Source organism: Mobula hypostoma, chromosome 22 (assembly GCF_963921235.1).
Source record: "Mobula hypostoma chromosome 22, sMobHyp1.1, whole genome shotgun sequence".
Taxonomy (NCBI): Eukaryota; Metazoa; Chordata; class Chondrichthyes; order Myliobatiformes; family Myliobatidae; genus Mobula; species Mobula hypostoma.
Window position 1 is genome coordinate 49,458,008 of NC_086118.1, and position 17,912 is coordinate 49,475,919.

Below are 17,912 nucleotides of genomic sequence, written 5' to 3' on the forward strand. Positions count from 1 at the left end.
CTTTATCTTTAATATTCCTATAACTAAAGAAAGAAGTGTTACTATGAAGATTATACCTTGATTTAAAATGTACTAAAAATCTGGATCTTTGAAAATATTCGGTCATTTTTAATGTTCAGTTTTAATTTTTGTTATTTCATCATATCAACAAGAAGCAAAGTAACCAACCTATATAATTGGAAGAATGTTTTCTGTTTTGTTGTCATGGAGATTGAACTATCAAGAGGCTAAGACATAATCTGATGGTGAGCTATCAATTGTGTTCATCTCTCACAGTGAATATGTATTCAGGCTTTTATGGCTATTGCAAAAGAAATCAAAGAATTCTGCCAACTTCTTTGTAAACAGTATTTACTCTACTCATTAAATTTGCAAATCTGTTTAATTTAATTGACACAGCAAGTGATACTGTTCCATTAACACTGTCAGCACAACTTCATTTGTATTTTACGTATGTTCCTTAAGCAAACAGTCTGGATAAAAATCCAGGTTCTAGATGCTGAGTGCGCAGTGTTGATAGGGCTATAAACTATGGCATTTCCCCATGGAACATTTGTGGCAGCTGTACCAAGCGCAAGCGCAAAACCCTGAACAATAGTGTGTGCCAGGCCGCAGCATTCGATTGTCCACAGTACAGCGCATTGACAACCAGCAGTTTCCAAGATAGGTCAAAGAGCACGGACCCTGAGGTGTACAATTAAGAGGGAGCACTGTTATCAAAATCATAGTTCTTGTGTTACCTCACCTGTATGCTCCATCCAGTTCTATTCTTTGCACATTTGGTTAATTGGATCTGATGGTGAAGAGGAACCTCTTGCCAATGAATGTGTCCTTGCTCTTGTCCCTGAGGTCAGATTGAACTGGTCATAGATGCACAGCAAGCAGTAAGCAATGGTGTCCATCAAATCGAATCCCTTCATTGCATCGGATCATCACCCCTTCTACGCCTGAATCCTTTGTGGACGATGTGGCAAAGTCTCCCACCCAACACATAAAACAGAGAAAGCTCAATTAAAAATAACTGCAGATGCTGGAAATCTGAAAAATAAAAAGTTCTGTAAACATTGTGTATTCTTTCACCTGAAACATTAATTCTGTTTCTCTTTACACAGATGCTGCCTGATCTGCTGAATGTTTTCAGATCTTCTACTTTTAGTTTGGAAGAAACTGGGCAGTTTTGTGTAACTTCAGATTTCAGTAGGAATCTATATCCCACCATTAACTTGGATGTTCCACATCTACAGTTGCGAGAAAACGTTTGTGAGCCCTTTGCAATTACCTGATTTTTTGCGTTAATTACTCCTAAAATGTGGTCTGATCTTCATCTAAGGCAAATAATAGACAACACAATCTACCTAAACTAACCACACACAAGCAGTTGTACTTTTCATATCTTTATTGAACACATTGTTTAATTATTCACAGTCCAGGCTGGAAAAAGTTTGTGAACCCTGGTACTTAACTCTGGTAGAACCTCCTTTAGCAGCACTAACCTCCACCAATCATTTCCTTTCACTGCTGATCAGATTTGCACAACGGCGAGGAGCATCTCTACAATTCTTTTTCTAAGGCCCGCCTAAAGTTGTTTTGATCGAGCTGTGGTGTACATAAACAGATCTTTCTTGATAAGAGCAGGCCCTGTCAGTAACCTGACTTTCTGTGTCTTTTGTTATATAGGACAGGGCACCTCAACAACCCACACCTCCAATCTTGTCTCATTAATTAGAACACCTGACTCCAAATAGTTTATGGAGAAGTCATTACCTCAGAAGTTCACATACTTTTTTGAACGTAGGCTATGATTGTGTAAATGGTGTACTCAATATTGACAAGAAGAAATACAATTGTTTGTGTGTTTATTATTGTGACTTAGATGAAGAACAGACCACATTTTATGAGTAATTAATGCAAGTACTTGCAACGAGTTCACAAACTTTTTTCTTGCAACTATGCAGTTGCTTGTTCCTTTCAGAGCCCCATTTGCCCATCTTGCAGGTGGGTGATATTCTGTCAAGGGCCTTTTCCTTATCCAGGCAGATTCAGCAAGTCCCACTCTTCTTTTATGATCTTTATATAGGTGATTGCACCACTGAATAATGCAAGGCTGTTGGGCAGTTTTCTACTGGGTAGAGTGCAGCTCTGATCTGGGTGAATCACTACCCCCAGAGCAGACTTGATTGGGATGATCTTGGATAGAAGCTTGTATTCCATGCTAAATTAAATTGGTCACAAATTCCTTATCTCATCTTTCTCTCCTTTTTGAATGCAGATGAGTGTGATGTTAGCTTTCTTCACGAACTCATTGATAGTGCCAGTTTCAAGCATAGTACTGTGCTCTTCAACAGCTCTGGCCAAGTTGGCACACTTTTGATTCCAGATTCTGTGAACTTTTCTTTCAAAATATGCACTTTCCTCATGAAGATACAGAACTTTCAAGTAATACTTCCATAATCAGCCATTTTATTCCAGTTGCTCAACATTAGCACATCTTGGTTGTCAGTATTAAGATCATGAAGAAGAAGAAGAATATCTTTATTGTCATTGTTGTGGAGCAATGAAACACAATTTAGCAGCTCAACGTTTTGCAGCATGACAAAGAATATATACGTAAAATCATACGACATAGGAGCAGAATTAGGCCATTCAACCTATCGAGTCTGTTCCACCATTCTATCATGGATGATTTATTACTCCCCTTAACCCCATTCTCTTGCCTTCTCCCTGTAACCTTTGTCGCTCTGACGAACCGAGAACCTATCAACCTTCGCTTTAAGTGGACCCAGTGACTTGGCCTTTACAGCTGTATGGGGCAATGAATTCCACAAATTCACTACCCTCTGGCTAAAGAAATGCCTCCTCATCTCTGTCCTACAAGAATGTCCCTCTGTTCTGAACCTGTACCGTCTGGTCCTGAACTCCCCCACTATAGGAAACAATCTCTCTATATCCACTTTCTCTAGGTCTTTCAATATTTGATAGGTTTCAAAGAGATACTGCCCTCATTTGCAACCATAAAGCAAATAGGTTATGGAGTTTAATCCAGATTTCAACCAATATGTGCGAATGACATTAGGACTTTGAAGTGGGCCTTTCATCTTGTCCCTTTAGCATGGACCTTAAACCATGTTAGTTCACAGCATCTTTTTCCAGAACACCAGTAGATCTCAGATTTAGAGGGATACAGGCAAATAGGTATAGTTTAGGTGGCCACCATGGCTGGCAAGGAAGAGTTGGGCCAAAGAACCTGTTTTCATTTTGCACTATGCTATGATTTTATTGATGAGCTTGAATGGAGTATCTTTATACAATATACACTTCCAGCCCTGCCACTATCTCTTTAACTTTGATGACAAAATTGTCTCCTGAGCTGAGTTTCCAAACTAGATGAATTGTTCCTTGGCCTCCTGATCAGGTTGCCTAAATCTGGGCTACCAACTTGACCACTGCGGATGGTTGCTGAAGTGCAATAAGCTGAACTGTAGCTGGTAGTTGCCTTGATCTTGGTGAAGTAACGGAATATTGCAAGACTTATGCACAAGAATTTCTGCAGATGCTGGAAATCCAGATTAACACATACAAGATGCGGAAGGATCTTAGCAGATCAGGCAGCAACTAGGGGGAGGAATAAAGAGGCACCGTTTTACACCGAGACCCTTCATCAGGACAGTAATCTTTCATTGCACAGTGCTTCTGATGCCTTGTATATCTTTAGTGTTAACACAGTTAGTTTCTTTGTTGCCACATGCTCATTTTTAGAACTGTTGCACTTGCCTAGGACTGAGGTACAAGATTTTTTTAATACTTTGGCTGCTGTGGAGAAGGCAGCAATGTTTTTGGGGCAGAATCTGTACAATTAAGTGTAGTTTCATTTTGATCTTTTTTGGTGCTGCTTGCAGTTTTCCAGAGGTGAGCTGTAGGGATTGCTGCACTGAATCTCGTTGCCAGGGGTGGTGAGATTTGCTTTGGAGCCTGACTTTGCTTTTGGTGCCCTAAAATTGGGGAGCACTGACTTGGCTGTTTTGTCTTCTATCACAAGTCTTTACCTTGTGGAACATTTCATTGGCTGGTCACTCACCCCTCAAAATCTAGACAGCATACATTATTATATTCTTTATCAACTACCGCTCAGCATTCAATATCATTATCCTCTCAAAACTAATCAATAAGCTTTAAGACGTTGGCCTCAATACCCCCTTGTGCAATTGGATCCTCTATTTCCTTGCTTGCAGACCCCAGTCAGTTTGGATTGGCAACAGCATCTTCTCCATGATCTCCATCAGCCTCGGTGCACCTCAAGGCCTCCTGCTCTATTCATTTTATACTTATAAGGCATTACCCCAGAGGTTCACATACTTTTTTGAACCTAGACTGTGATTGTTTAAATGGTGCACTCATTATTGATGAAAAGAATTGTTTGTGTGTTTTAGTTTAGGCAGACTGTGTTTGTCTATTATTGTGACTTAGATGAAGATCAGACCACATTTTATGAGTAATTGATGCAGGAAATGAAGTAATTGCAAAGGGTTCACGAACTTTTTCTTGCAACTTTATATTGATTGGTTGTGTCATGGCCTGGTATGGAAACACCCATGCCCTTAAATGGAACATTCTACAAAAAGTATTGGATACGGTTCAGTCCATCACAGATAATACTCTCCCCTCCAATGAGCACATCTACACAGAGCGCTGCCAGAGGAAAGCAGCATGCATCATCAAGGACCTCCACTACCCAGGTCACGCTCTTTTCTCGCTGCTGTCATCAGGAAGAAGGTATGGGAGCCTCAGGACCCACACCACCAAGTTATTACCCTCAACCATCAGGCTCTTGAACCAGTGGGGATAACTTCACTCAACTTCAAATGCCCCATCACTGAACAATGGACTTGCTTTCAAGGAATCTTCATCTCATGTTCTGTGTATATATATATATTTATTATTATTTTCTTTTGTATTTGCATACTTTGTCGTCTTTTGCACATTGGTTGTTTGTCCTTTGGGTGCCATCTTTCATTGATTCTATTATGTTTCTTGGATTTGTTGAGTATGCCTGCAAGAAAATTAATCTCAGGGTAGCATAATGGTGACATAGATGTACTTTGATAATAAATTTACTTTGACTTTGAACTTTCCCTATGTAGTGTGTTTCCTACTAACAACTTTCTTGAACCTCTTTAGAGAAGTTGCCACTATTGCACTGCGGGATCTCCAGACATTGGCACCATGAGACTTTGCAGGCTTTTCTTTTCCTCCCTTCAGTAAGCTGGCTCACTTCTGCCCCGGATTGTTTTCATTCTAGTCTGCAGTTTCTGCACTGGATTTAGAGGCGATTTTGGGAGTTTCACCCACAGCTCTTTCATGCTGCTTGTTGTTCTGTATTTTCTTCCTCCTCACCCTGCTGCTGCAGTTTGTGTGACATTTGGTTTCTTCGGAAGAAGATGTGAATACTGCAATCTTCTCCGCAGTTTCCTCATCTCACTACTTGAGCACTGCATTGTATTCAGTTTGGGCAGACTCAGCACAATGGTTCCCAGCAGTGTTGTGTTTTGTAATCCCCCCCCACCGCCCCGCCCCGCCCCACTGTCTACAATTTCAGCAGGCAATCTCTAAACAATAAACTATTTCATGCCTAGAGGGCTGACCTTACTGGCAGTGACTTTTATCACTGGAGTAATAGGAAGACAGGCGGATGGCATTGCCAGTCTATCTAGCATGCCCATATGAATAGCATAAACACAAGAGATTCTGCAGGTGCTGATCCTGATGAAAGGTCTTGGCCCGAAACATCGACTCTTTACTCCTTTCCATAGATGCTGCCTGACCTGCTGAGTTCCTGCAGCAATTTGTGTGTGTTGCATAGAAATAGCATTTCCTTGATCTATGTTCTTCTCTGTTCCTTGAATGTAACTTCTGAGGAAGACGAGGCCATCAAAGAGAGGTACATGTAGACAATGAGTGTTTGTCCTGATAAGATTGGGAAGACAGCCTTCACAGTTAGCAGTGATGAGGGTAGTTTCATATCCTTCTCCTCAAAAGATTTCAGCATCTTCAGACAGCCATCCACATTTTGAAAAGTTACATCAAAATACCTACCATGAGAGAACTAAGACCATAAGATATAGGAGCAGGAGTAAACCATATGGTCGAGTCTTCTCTGCCATTCAATCATGGGCTGATCCAATTCTTCCAGTCATCCCCACTCCCCTACCTTCTCCCCATACCCTTTGATGCCTGGGCTAATCAAGAACCTATCTATCTCTGCCTTAAATACACCCAATGACTTGGCCCCCACAGCCGCTCATAGCAACAAATTCCACAGATTTACCACCCTCTGACTAAAGTAATTTATCTGCATCTCAGTTCTAAATGGACGTCCTTCAATCCTGAAGTCATGCCCTCTTGTACTAGACTCCCCTACCATGGGAAAATACTTTGCCATATCTAAACTGTTCAGGCCTTTTAACATTTGGAATGTTTCTATGAGATCCCCCCTCAATTCTCCTGAACTCCAGGGGATACAGCCCAAGAGCTGCCAGACGTTCCTCATATGGTAACCCTTTCATTCCTGGAATCATTCTCGTCAATCTTCTCTGAACCCTCTCCAATGCCAGTATATCTTTTCTAAAATGAGCCCAAAGCTGCACACAATACTCCAAGTGTGGTCTCACAAGTGCCTTATAGAGCCTCAACATCACATCCCTGCACTTACAGTCTATACCTCTAGAAATGAATGCCAACATTGCATTCACCACCTTCACCACTGACTCAACCTGGAGGTTAACCTGTAGGGTACCTTGCACAAGGACTCCCAAGTCCCTTTGCATCTCTGTATTTTGAATTCTCTCCCCATCAAAATGATAGTCTGCCTGTTTATTTCTTCCACCAAAGTACATGACCATACACTTTCCAACATTGTTTTTCATTTGCCACTTCTTTGCCCATTCCCCTAAACTATCTAAGTCTCTTTGCAGGCTCTTTGTTTCCTCAACACTATCTGCTCCTCCACCTATCTTTGTATCATCAGCAAATTTAACTACAAATCCATTAATCCCATCGCCCAAATCATTGACGTACATCGTAAAAAACAGCGGTCCCAACACCGACCCCTGTGGAGCTCCACTGGTAACCACAAAATACTCTGCAGCTGCTGGGGTCAAAGCAACACTCACAACACGTTGGAGGAACTCAGCAGGTCGGGCAGCATCCGTGGAAACGATCAGTCAACGTCTTGAGCTGGAACCCTTCGTCAGTACTGAAGAGGGAAGGGGCAGAAGCCCTATAAAGAAGGTGGGGGGAGGGTGGGAAGGAGAAGGCTGGTAGGTTCCAGGTGAAAAACCAGTAAGGGGAAAGATAAAGGGGTGGAGGAGTGGAAGCTGGGAGGTGATAGACAGGAAAGGTGAAGAAGGAATAGGCGAAAACGCAATGGGTAGTAGAAGGAGGTGGAACCATGAGGGAGGTGATAGGCAGCTGGGGGAGGGGGCAGAGTGACATAGGGATAGGGGAAGGGAGGGGGAGGGAATTACCGGAAGTTGGAGAATTCTATGTTCATACCAAGGGACTGGAGACTACCTAGACGGTATATGAGGTATTGCTCCTCCAACCTGACTTTAGCCTCATTGTGGCAGTAAAGGAGGCCATGTATGGACATATCCAAATGGGAATGTGAAGGAGAGTTGAAGTGGGTGGCAACCAGGAGATCCTGTCTGTTGTGGTGGACGGAGCAGAGGTGCTCGACGAAGTGGTCCCCCAATCTGCGTCGGGTTTCACCGATGTAGAGGAGGCCGCACCAGGAGCACCGGATGCAATAGATGACCCCAACAGACTCACAAGTGAAATGTTGCCTCACCTGGAAGGACTGTTTGGGGCCCTGAATGGTGGCAAGAGAGGAGGTGTAGGGGCAGGTGTAGCACTTACGCTTACAGGGATAAGTGCCGGGTGGGAGATCCGTGGGGAGGGACGTGCGGATCAGGGAGTCGCGGAGGGACTGATCCCTGCGGAAAGCGGAGAGGGAAAGATGTGCTTAGTGGTGGAGTCCTGTTGAAGGTGGCGGAAGTTGTGGTGGATAATGTGCTGGATCCGGAGGCTGTTGGGGTGGTAGGTGAGGACAAGGGGAACTCTGTCCCTGTTGTGGTGGCGGGAGGATGGGGTGAGGGCTGAAGTGTGGGAAATAGATGAGATGCGGGTGAGGGCATCATTGATGATGGCAGAAGGGAAACCACGATCCTTAAAGAAAGAGGACTTTTGAGATGTCCTGGAACCGAAAGCCTCATCCTGGGAGCAGATGCGGCGGAGATGGAGGAACTGGGCAGCCAGACAGAATAGGATCCCTTTATTCCCGCTCTCTGTTTTCTGCCAATCAACCAATGCTCCACCCATGCTAGTAACTCCACTGTAATTCCATGGGTTCTTATCTTGCTGAGTAGTCTCATGTACGGCACCTTGTCAAAGGCCTTCTGAAAATCCAAGTACACCACATCTACTGCATCTCCTTTGTCTATCCTACTTGTAATTTCCTCAAAAAATTGCAGTAGGTTTGTCATAGAGGATTTTCCTTTCAGGAAACCATGCTGGCTTTGGCCTATCTTGTCATGTACCTCCAGGTATTCCGTAATCTCATCCCTAACAATTGATTCCACCAAGTTCCCAACCACTGACGTCAGGCTAATAGGTCTATAGTTTTCTTTCTGCTGCCTCCCACCCTTCTTACATAGTGGAGTAACATTTGCAATTTTCTTGTCATCCAGTACAATGCCAGAATCTATCGACTCTTGAAAGATCATTGTTAATGCCTCTGCAATCTCTCTAGCTACTTCGTTCAGAACTCCAGGGTGCACTCCATCAGGTCCAGGAGATTTATCCACCCTCAGACCATTAAGCTTCCTGAGCACCTTCTCAGTCGTAATTTTCACTACACAAACTTCACTTCCCTGACACTCTTGAATGTCCAGTATACTGCAGACGTCTTCCACTGTGAAGACCGATGCAAATTATGCATTCAGTTCCTCTGCCATCTCTGCATCTCTCATTACAATATCTCCAGCGTCATTTTCTATTGGTCCTATATCTACCCTCGATTCTCTTTTACCCTTTATATACTTAAAAAAGCTTTTAGTACCTCCTTTGATATTAGTTGCCAGCTTCCTTTCATAATTTGTCTTTTCCTCCATAATGACTTGCTTAGTTTCCTTCTGCAAGTTTTTAAAAGCTTCCCAATCCTCAATCTTCCTGTTAGCTTTGGCTTCCTTGTATGCCCTCTCTTTTGCTTTTACTTTGGCTCTGACTTCACTTGTCAGCCACAGTAGTGTCCTTCTTCCATTCAAAAATTTCTTCTTATTTGGAATATATCTATCTTGCACTTCCCTCATTTTTCGCAAGGATTTTTCAGTGCAAGGATCTCTTTTGGTCTGAAGCTGCTTGCCTATAGCCACAACACAAACAAGAGAAAATCTGCAGGTGCTGGAAATCCAAGTAACACTCACAAAATGTGTGTGTTGTCTCCTGCTGGAGGGAGGAGAAGATGGCGGCACGACACAGCGCGCGCGGCCGTTCCGAATGAATATCGATATGTATAACTAGGGGTGCCGTGCACAATCCGGATTTGAAGGGGACAGCCATGAGATGCGCAGAGGAACATCTGGAGTAACTTCTGAGATGCCTGCTTCTCTGCCGCTGCTACTGTGCGATCGAGAATCTCCAGAGACGAAGGCCCCAAATCCTCGGCTTTGCGTATCGCCTGTTGCCGGGGCCGGGGTCAAAACGCTCGGCAGAGATGGTGCTCGGTGTCGAAGAGGTGGTCGGAGGCTCGGAGTTTTTGGACGGACTTGGAGTCAGACTGGGGTCGGATGCTTCCGGGATGCTGCATCGGCAAGTTGGCGGCGCTGGAGGTTCACCGTCTGCGTGAGATGACGGGACTTTCGAGAGACTTTGAGACTTTTTCCGTGCCATGGTCTGTTCTTATCAAATTACGGTATTGCTTTGCACTGTTGTAACTATATGTTATAATTATGTGGTTTTTGTTAGTTTTTAAGTCAGTTTGTCATGTGTTTTCGTGATATCATTCTGGAAAAACATTTTTATCATTTCTTAATGCATGCATTACTAAATGACAATAAAAGGGGACTGCGTGTCCTCATAATCATAATAATCAAAATGCTGGAGGAACTCAGCAGGCCAGGCAGCATCTATGGAAAAGAGCACGCTCGACGTTTTGGGCCTGTCTTGCTGAAGGGTCTCAGCCTGCTGAGTTTCTCCAGCATTTTGTGTGTGTTGCCTAAAGCCACAAGTTCTACAAAGATTCTTCTTTCCCAAGATGCTTTAATAGACTTTGCATGAATAGAAATGGAGTTCCACTCTGGCTAGATATCTCTTATTGCCATGGCAAATTACAATTATAATCTCTTTCCCTGCCACACTAACAGCTCTTGAAAAAATTATCGAACCCTGGCAGCTTGCAGTCTTTCCTGCCAGTTAAGATTCTATCGATCTGTTCTTACATTTATTAAATCTGAATGAAATTAGAATGGGAGATGCAGGATTGAAGAGACAATGATATCACATGGGTGCAACACCCTGTGGTAATAGTGGAGTAATATGTGGTAGTAATTTCATGCATGCACTCGCTCAGACGACAGCTTGTAATGCTTTGGGCTTTACAATTTTGGCTTTTATTGTGAACCGTGAGAATCTTCGATTAAAATGATTTTTATGCATAAATTGAATCTCAGTATCGTTATTCTAATATTCATTTGTTATGCAAGCTCAGCATTTTTCCTTGCACATAATTTTCTTTGCAGTTTATAAATTCTAAGTATCTCTGGCTTAGTTTCCTCAGGTAATGTGGAATGAATTCCAATGGAGTGGAAAGTGCATTGTTTAATCTGTTTTCTATTTTGTGGTACTTTCTGTTATGAGTCATCAGGCTTTATATATTGAATCTAGATGACACGAAGGATTTTTCTGGAAATCTTTCATTCTCACCCAGTTGTTTTAACTACTTTTGTACTACATCAAATATCATGTAGAGTTTTGAAGTTAATGCCGTGGAATTTTTTTGTTGAGGTTATGTGGATTGAAATCTATCATCCTTCAGCAAATAGGAGCAATGAGGTGCTGACAGCAGCATGTACTGAATACAAAGACAATCCATTTGATGCAATGTTGTCCATGAAGATTTTCAGTAAAGTTCCTCAAGGTATGCACTGCCGCAAGAAAGCAGCATCCATCACTGAAGATCCCCACCATCGAGGCCATGCCCTCTTCTTGCTACTACCGTCAGGCAGGAGGGACGAAAGAATTGGGTCTCAAACCACCAGGTTCAGGAACAACTATGACCTTACAGCCATCATACTCCTGCACCATAGTGGATACCTTCAATCACACTACGGTGAATTTATTCTCTCACCTATTCTCACTTTCAAGTACCCTTATTCTCAGTAGCATTTTTATTTGCACAGTTAGTCTTTTGCACACTGGTTGTTTGTCCATCTTTGTTTATGTATAGTTTTTCATTAAAAATCTATTTTGCTTGTGATTGCCTGCGAGAAAATGAATCTCAAGGTAGTATGTTGTAACATATATATACTGGTAATAACTTTACTTTGCACTTTGAACTGAAGGGGTTGGATACTGCTGTTGAGATGTGAATAAGGGATCAGTGGGTATTTGAGGCGACTGAAGGTGAAATGAGCACATAAAACCCAGAGTAAGATGGATGTAGCAGGTTGGGGTAGCAATATGGCTACCTTGTATACGTGGAATTGGTAAGCTTATTTTTAAAAAATTTTTATCTCTCTTCCCCCACCCCCAGCCGAAGACTTTTTCCTGACACCTTTTTTTTGTACTTTGCCATTGAATGGCTGTGAAGGACTGCAGCAGTTCAAGAAGGTGGCTCACTACTGCCTCCCCTAGAGCATGGGGCAGGTTTTGTTTTGCACATAAATTGATGGGAGCCTGGAATGCACTGTTGTGTAGTGATGTTGGCAGAATCATAAAGCCATTCAAGAACCTCTTAGGCACGTTTATGTGCAGGGAATAGAGGGCTATGGGTATTGTGTTGCAAAGGGATTAGTTTAGCTGGGCAGTTAACTGCTGGTTTAATCAGTTTGGCACAAGATCATGAGTCAAAGAACAGGAATTCTGCAGATGCTGAAAATTCAAGCAACACACATCAAAGTTGCTGGTGAACGCAGCAGGCCAGGCAGCATCTATAGGAGGAGGTGCAGTCGACGTTTCAGGCCGAGACCCTTCGTCAGGACTGCACCTCTTCCTATAGATGCTGCCTGGCCTGCTGCGTTCACCAGCAACTTTGATGTGTGTTTCATGAGTCAAAGGGCCTGTTTCTGTGTTCTACTGTTCTGTGTTCCAAGAGTCCATTTGATTTCATTGAATCAGCATCACCTTCAATATTACTGATATTAAACTTGTTGTTTTGCAGCAGCAATACAATGCAAAACATAAAAAAGATATATTACAATAAGATGTATTCTAATTTATTGTTTTGCAATATACTTATATATAATGATATTAAGTAAGTAGTGCAAAAAGAGAACGAAATGTTAGTGAGGTACTGTTCCTGAGTTTCTTCATTGTCCGTCCGGAAATCTGATATCAAAGGAGGAGAAGCTGTTCCTGGAACACTGAGTGGGTTCCTTCGAGCTCCTGTACCTTCTCCCTGATGGTAGTGATGGAGGAGGGCATGTCCTGTGTGATGGGGATCCTTAATGATGGATGCTGCCTTTTTGAGGCATTGCTTTTTGAAGATATCCTTCACGTTGTGGAGCCCAGTGCCCTTGATGGCGCTGACTGAGTTTCTGACCTTCTGCAGCATTTTCCAGTCCTGTGCAGTAGCCCCTCCATTACCAGACAGTGATGCAACCAGTTTGAATGTACTCCACTGGCTCTAGTCATCAAAAAATCCCACTGTCTCTTCCTGGTCTCCATACCCTTTTAAATGTATCCAGGTCAACAACTCTTTACATTTCAGTTAATGCTTTTTAATAGTCCTCTTGCCTAAATATTCTGCAGCCATATACATCAAACACAGCTGATGCATTACTGCAAAGAAAATCTCAAAGACACGCTCATACATTGTCTCAGTACTGCAGAGTCTCCTAAGAACTACAAAACCAATGAGCTTTGTAGTTGTTAAACAGAAACATGTGCATCATTTACAATCGTCACACAATTGAACCAAACTGTTCATCGCAGTTTACAGTTGCAATTTTATGGCTTTTCATTAATAAAAGATTAAGGAATTTATTTGCTGTTTGAGATTTAACTTTATTGTAATTTTATCCAGATACTTGGACTAGCGTGCATGTATTATGAAGACAGGTTGAGTGAGCGAGGGCTTTTCTAGGAGGATGAGAGGTGGCTTGATAGAGGTGTATAAGATGATAAGAGGCATAGATTGAGTCTATTTTCTAAGGTGGAAATTGCTGATATGAGGGGGCGTGACTTTCAGGTAATTGGGAGAAAGGAGAAGGGGGTAGATTTCAGAGGCAAGTTCTTTACACAGAGAATGATAGGTGCATGAAGTATTCTAGGGATGGTGGGAGAGGCAGATACATTCGGTATACTGAAGAAACTTGGGTTTACTGGTTAAAAGGTAAGCAGAACATCATGGGTCATAGAGCTGTACTGTGCTGTAATGTTCTACGTTCTATTATGTTCTCTGTTTAAACCATTTAAACAGAGTAGATGATAGAAAAATGGAAGGCTATGTGGGAGGGAAGAGTTGGATTGGTCTTGTTTTTGTTCCTTTCCGCAGCTTGTAGCACATCAGATGGCAACCTTGCGTTTTCTTTAGCATTGTCTGTTTTTTATGAAGCCGAGTGCTAACTTGATGCTCAACCCAAGCACAGATAGAAAGCCTGCAGGGAGCCGGCTGGATTCGAACATAGGACCACTGAAAGTCCGGGGCAGATGCACTACTCCACCAGCTGGCTAGATTGATCTTAGAGTAGGTTAAAAGGTTGGCAGAACAACATCAGTCAAAGGGCTGTACTGTGCTGTAATGTGCTATGTTCTACTAACAGTCAGTAAACTCATGTATTTTGGTGGTTGTAGAGATGCTACTGGAATCTTGCTAAGCTGGCTGTCTTTGTTTTATCATTTGAACTAAGTCCAGGTTTATATGTGAAGGAAAATTTACTGCAGTCTATATGAGGTTGCTAGTTTTAATTGTCAAATATCTATTTCTTATTTTAAGTGGTGAACCGTTAAATTTGAGCTGTTATATGAAGGAGCATTAGTGATTTATGTTTGTTTATTATTCATTTCTTGTTGATTGTCGATTGAAAAGTTACGGTGTACTTTATTTATTCAGCCGTTCAGATATGCCTCAAGCACTCTGGTGCCAATTGGCATCTCTTTTTGTCCACATAAAAGTGAAGTGTGACATACATTCTTCACATTATTGCACACATCCAGGGATTTTAGTTTCACAAGAATGAATGAAACACAGCCGTCTTTTATTAGCCTATAGATAAAAGTACAACCATGACATTTTTCAAATGGTTATAATCTATGAAGTGTCCTCAAAAACTGCTCTAAGGAACAGTTTTGATGGATGTTTTCATTTGATCTGAGTAGGAGTGAATTGCGTTTAAATTGTAAACATCTTATTGTAGGCGTGTAGCAATTACTCGTGTTTCATCATCAGTGTCCTTTAATTCAGTATACAGAATTAAAATTGTTAAGCACTCTAATTTGTTTGTACAAAAGTAAATTCTATGGAAAACTCAAGATTTATACCTGGTTCAACTGACTTCCCTAGTCTACTGTATGTGTCTACCATAAGTTTTTTCAGCCTTCACCTCAATTAATTACACTCTGGACTCTCTAAATTGATTGCTGTCCAATCTTCTTTTAATCTTAAATCAAGTACTGTAAAACTCCAGTAATCTACAGCCTGACTTCAGATACCTTGTTTTCTTCGTGCCTGGCTCACCACATGATGTTTGCAACTCCCACTCACCAGATCTCTATGTCATATAAAGACAAGATGAAGGTTAGCTTTATTTATCACACTTACATTGAAACATACCATGAAATACCTCACTTGCGGCGTCACATCATATTAGAAGGTTGTGCTGGGCAGCCTGCGTGTGTCGCCATGTCTCCGGCACCAGTATTGCATGCCCGTAACTCACGAATGCCCATAACCCTGACTCTTTGAAATATGGAAGGAAACCGTTACACCTGGAGGAAACCCAGGCAGTCATTGGGACAACATACAGACTTCTTACAGGCGGTGATGGGAATTGCACACCGATTGTTGATCGCTGGCTGGCACTGTAAATCATCTAGAATGTTACAATGAAAACAAAGATTTGGAGGATGCAGTCATCAACAGCATTATATAAAGGCAGTCGTTTCTCTGCTCTGAGTGTCTGCACTGATTTTATTCATTTACAATCAAAAGAACATGATGCTGATGAATTCCACTGTTGATAAGTATTAGGAACTAATATAGTTTTAGAGTACTGTGGTAGTATTTGTAGTGTTCTAAATTGTTTTGTATTTCATTTAAATACATAATTTGTTACTCTGTTTGCCTTTTTTAAATGTTTTTTTTTAATATACCTTTTTAACTATTTCCGTGATACTTGGGCTAATTGGGGCAGCTGCTTAATTGGGCTAAAATGTACTGGTCATGATGTGTCCTAATGAACTGAAATCCACTGCACATATATTTCTAGTTGTAATTTATAGTATTTTTCATATACTGTACTGCTGCCGCAAAACAATGTATTTCTGTACATAAGTCAGTGATATTAAACCTTATTCTGATTCTCTGGAATTCTCTACCAAGAAACACGTGCAAGTACTCCCTCACACAAGCTTTGGCAACTCAGGGCAGGGCCTTGAAAACAGTTCAGGATGGACAGTAAGTCTCCTCCACATCAACAGCTCTTGCATCAGTTAGATAAATTTGCCTGCAGATGTATCCTGCTGTGCAAAATAAGGCGTTACATTCATGAACACGTTGATCATTATTCAGAACTTTGTCTGACCTAATTTCTTGCAGTTTTGTGGTCTGTCTTATGTTTTAACTTCCCCTTACTCTGTTAGATCTTTCTTGAGTATATTTTGTTCAAAGTAGCTGTTTGGAACAAAATATGAAATTTTTTAGTGAGGCTCCCATGAATCAAGGTAGATACATTTGCCATAAGGATTAGTGTCAGATACTCATTAACATCTTCCATGCTGTCATGGTGTAACTGTACAAGAGTAATTCAAAGTTACGGATTATCTTCCATTATTCTAACATTCAATTGGAGAGTTGTTACAAAAGTCTTTTTTTCTTGAATCATTCAGAGATTGGTAAATCATTAAGGCGTTAACATTTTGCTCTCGCAGTTCTTTCCCTCTGAATTAGAAGGCCATTGCTTCAAATCATGAACTTAAAGTCATTGATGTTGACATAGTATGGGTACTGAGGGCATGGTATACTTTTGAATATGGGTATTAAACTGAGCCACTCTGTACACTAGTTTGACACATGACTCTTTGGAGGGGATGTGGGGGGGGGTCGATCTTGTTGAAACCTATTGAATATTGAAAGGCCTAGATGGAGTCTAGGACTTGAGGGCACTGTCCTAGAAAAGAAGGATATTTCTTTAGAACAGAGATGAGGAGGAATTTCTTTAGCCAGAGGGTGAATATGTGGAGTTCATTGCCACAAACAGTTGTGGAGGTTATAGGAAGAAGGAAGGAGGATGGGGTTGAGAGGAAAAAAATAAATTAATCATGATGGAATGATGGAGCAGACAAGATGGGTTGAATGGCCTAATTTTGCTCTTATGTCTTAAGGTCTAGGACACGGTTTTCCAAATGTTTTAATGCAATGGACCAATACCACTAAGCAAGGGGTCTGTGGACGCCAGGCTGGGTACCCCTGGTTGAGGACAATATTTATTCCTCCGTGTTCCTGGGCTTCCTAATGATTTCCACACCTCAACAATGCCTGCAGTTTGCCAGTGCATCATTTGCAGTAATCACCAACCCATACTTTTTAGAAAAATGTATTCTGTTTAAACCTAAGCTAGAGTTTCATTGCATCTATAGCACAGTTGAACCTTTGGAAAAGATTGGTATTTTAAGGTGCAATCTTTGACATTTCATAAAACATCTTCCTATGACCTGCAGCCAACATTCTGCTACACAGCTCTGTGCCTGTAACCTTATGGAATAATGATGTGTTCTTCACTTTGACAGACTGGGGCACTCAGAACAACATTTTTATATGCTCAGTCATCTTGGTTTGTGTTAGGGTAGCTGACTTCAGAGAGACAATACAGCATTAATGATGTTCATTTGCTGGTTGTGGTACAGACTGTGGAATTTTAAATACTTCAGTTCTGAGGTTGTGGTCAGATGGCCATTTCTTTCTTTCTTTCCTGACTGAAGAAAAAATTAAGAAAGCCAGATGAGCATTTTCAGGCAACGTCACTTTCTTTGTTTGAAAACCCAATGCACAAAGAGAGAATTTTTCTTTCAAAATGTGAGGATGATTAATTCTATAATGAGCAATGATGGTTGATTCATGCTGCTCTACTAGTCTACCATTAAGCATCTTATTCCCTTCTGGAAGAAGAATGCTTTTGATTGGTATTCCATTGTGCCTTTGGTTAAACATGAGTGCTCATGATTTCTTCTGAGAGGCAGTTTCCAACTGAAGCAATGCATATTTCATAATCTTCGAGAATACTTTGCTAGAAGTAAAATGCACCAATGCTGAATTCTGCTGTGAAGCAGAAAGCTTCATGTTTCCACAATTCACTGTGAAACTAAAGAACCCTCCTCATCTCTTTCAGCTTGGTATGACCAATTAATTGAATCTATTCCTTCTCCATTATAACTTTTGCTCAGGAAATAAGAGTTTTTTTTGCTCTGGAGATTGATTGCACAAT

The 17,912-nt window shown here is 41.5% G+C and overlaps 1 protein-coding gene across 1 annotated transcript in view; it reads left to right on the top strand.

Annotated features, from left to right (window-relative positions):
* rptor (regulatory associated protein of MTOR, complex 1) overlaps positions 1–17,912 on the top strand; it is a 500,247-nt gene that overhangs the window by 137,654 nt on the left and 344,681 nt on the right. The gene's annotated exons all lie outside the window — the stretch shown is intronic.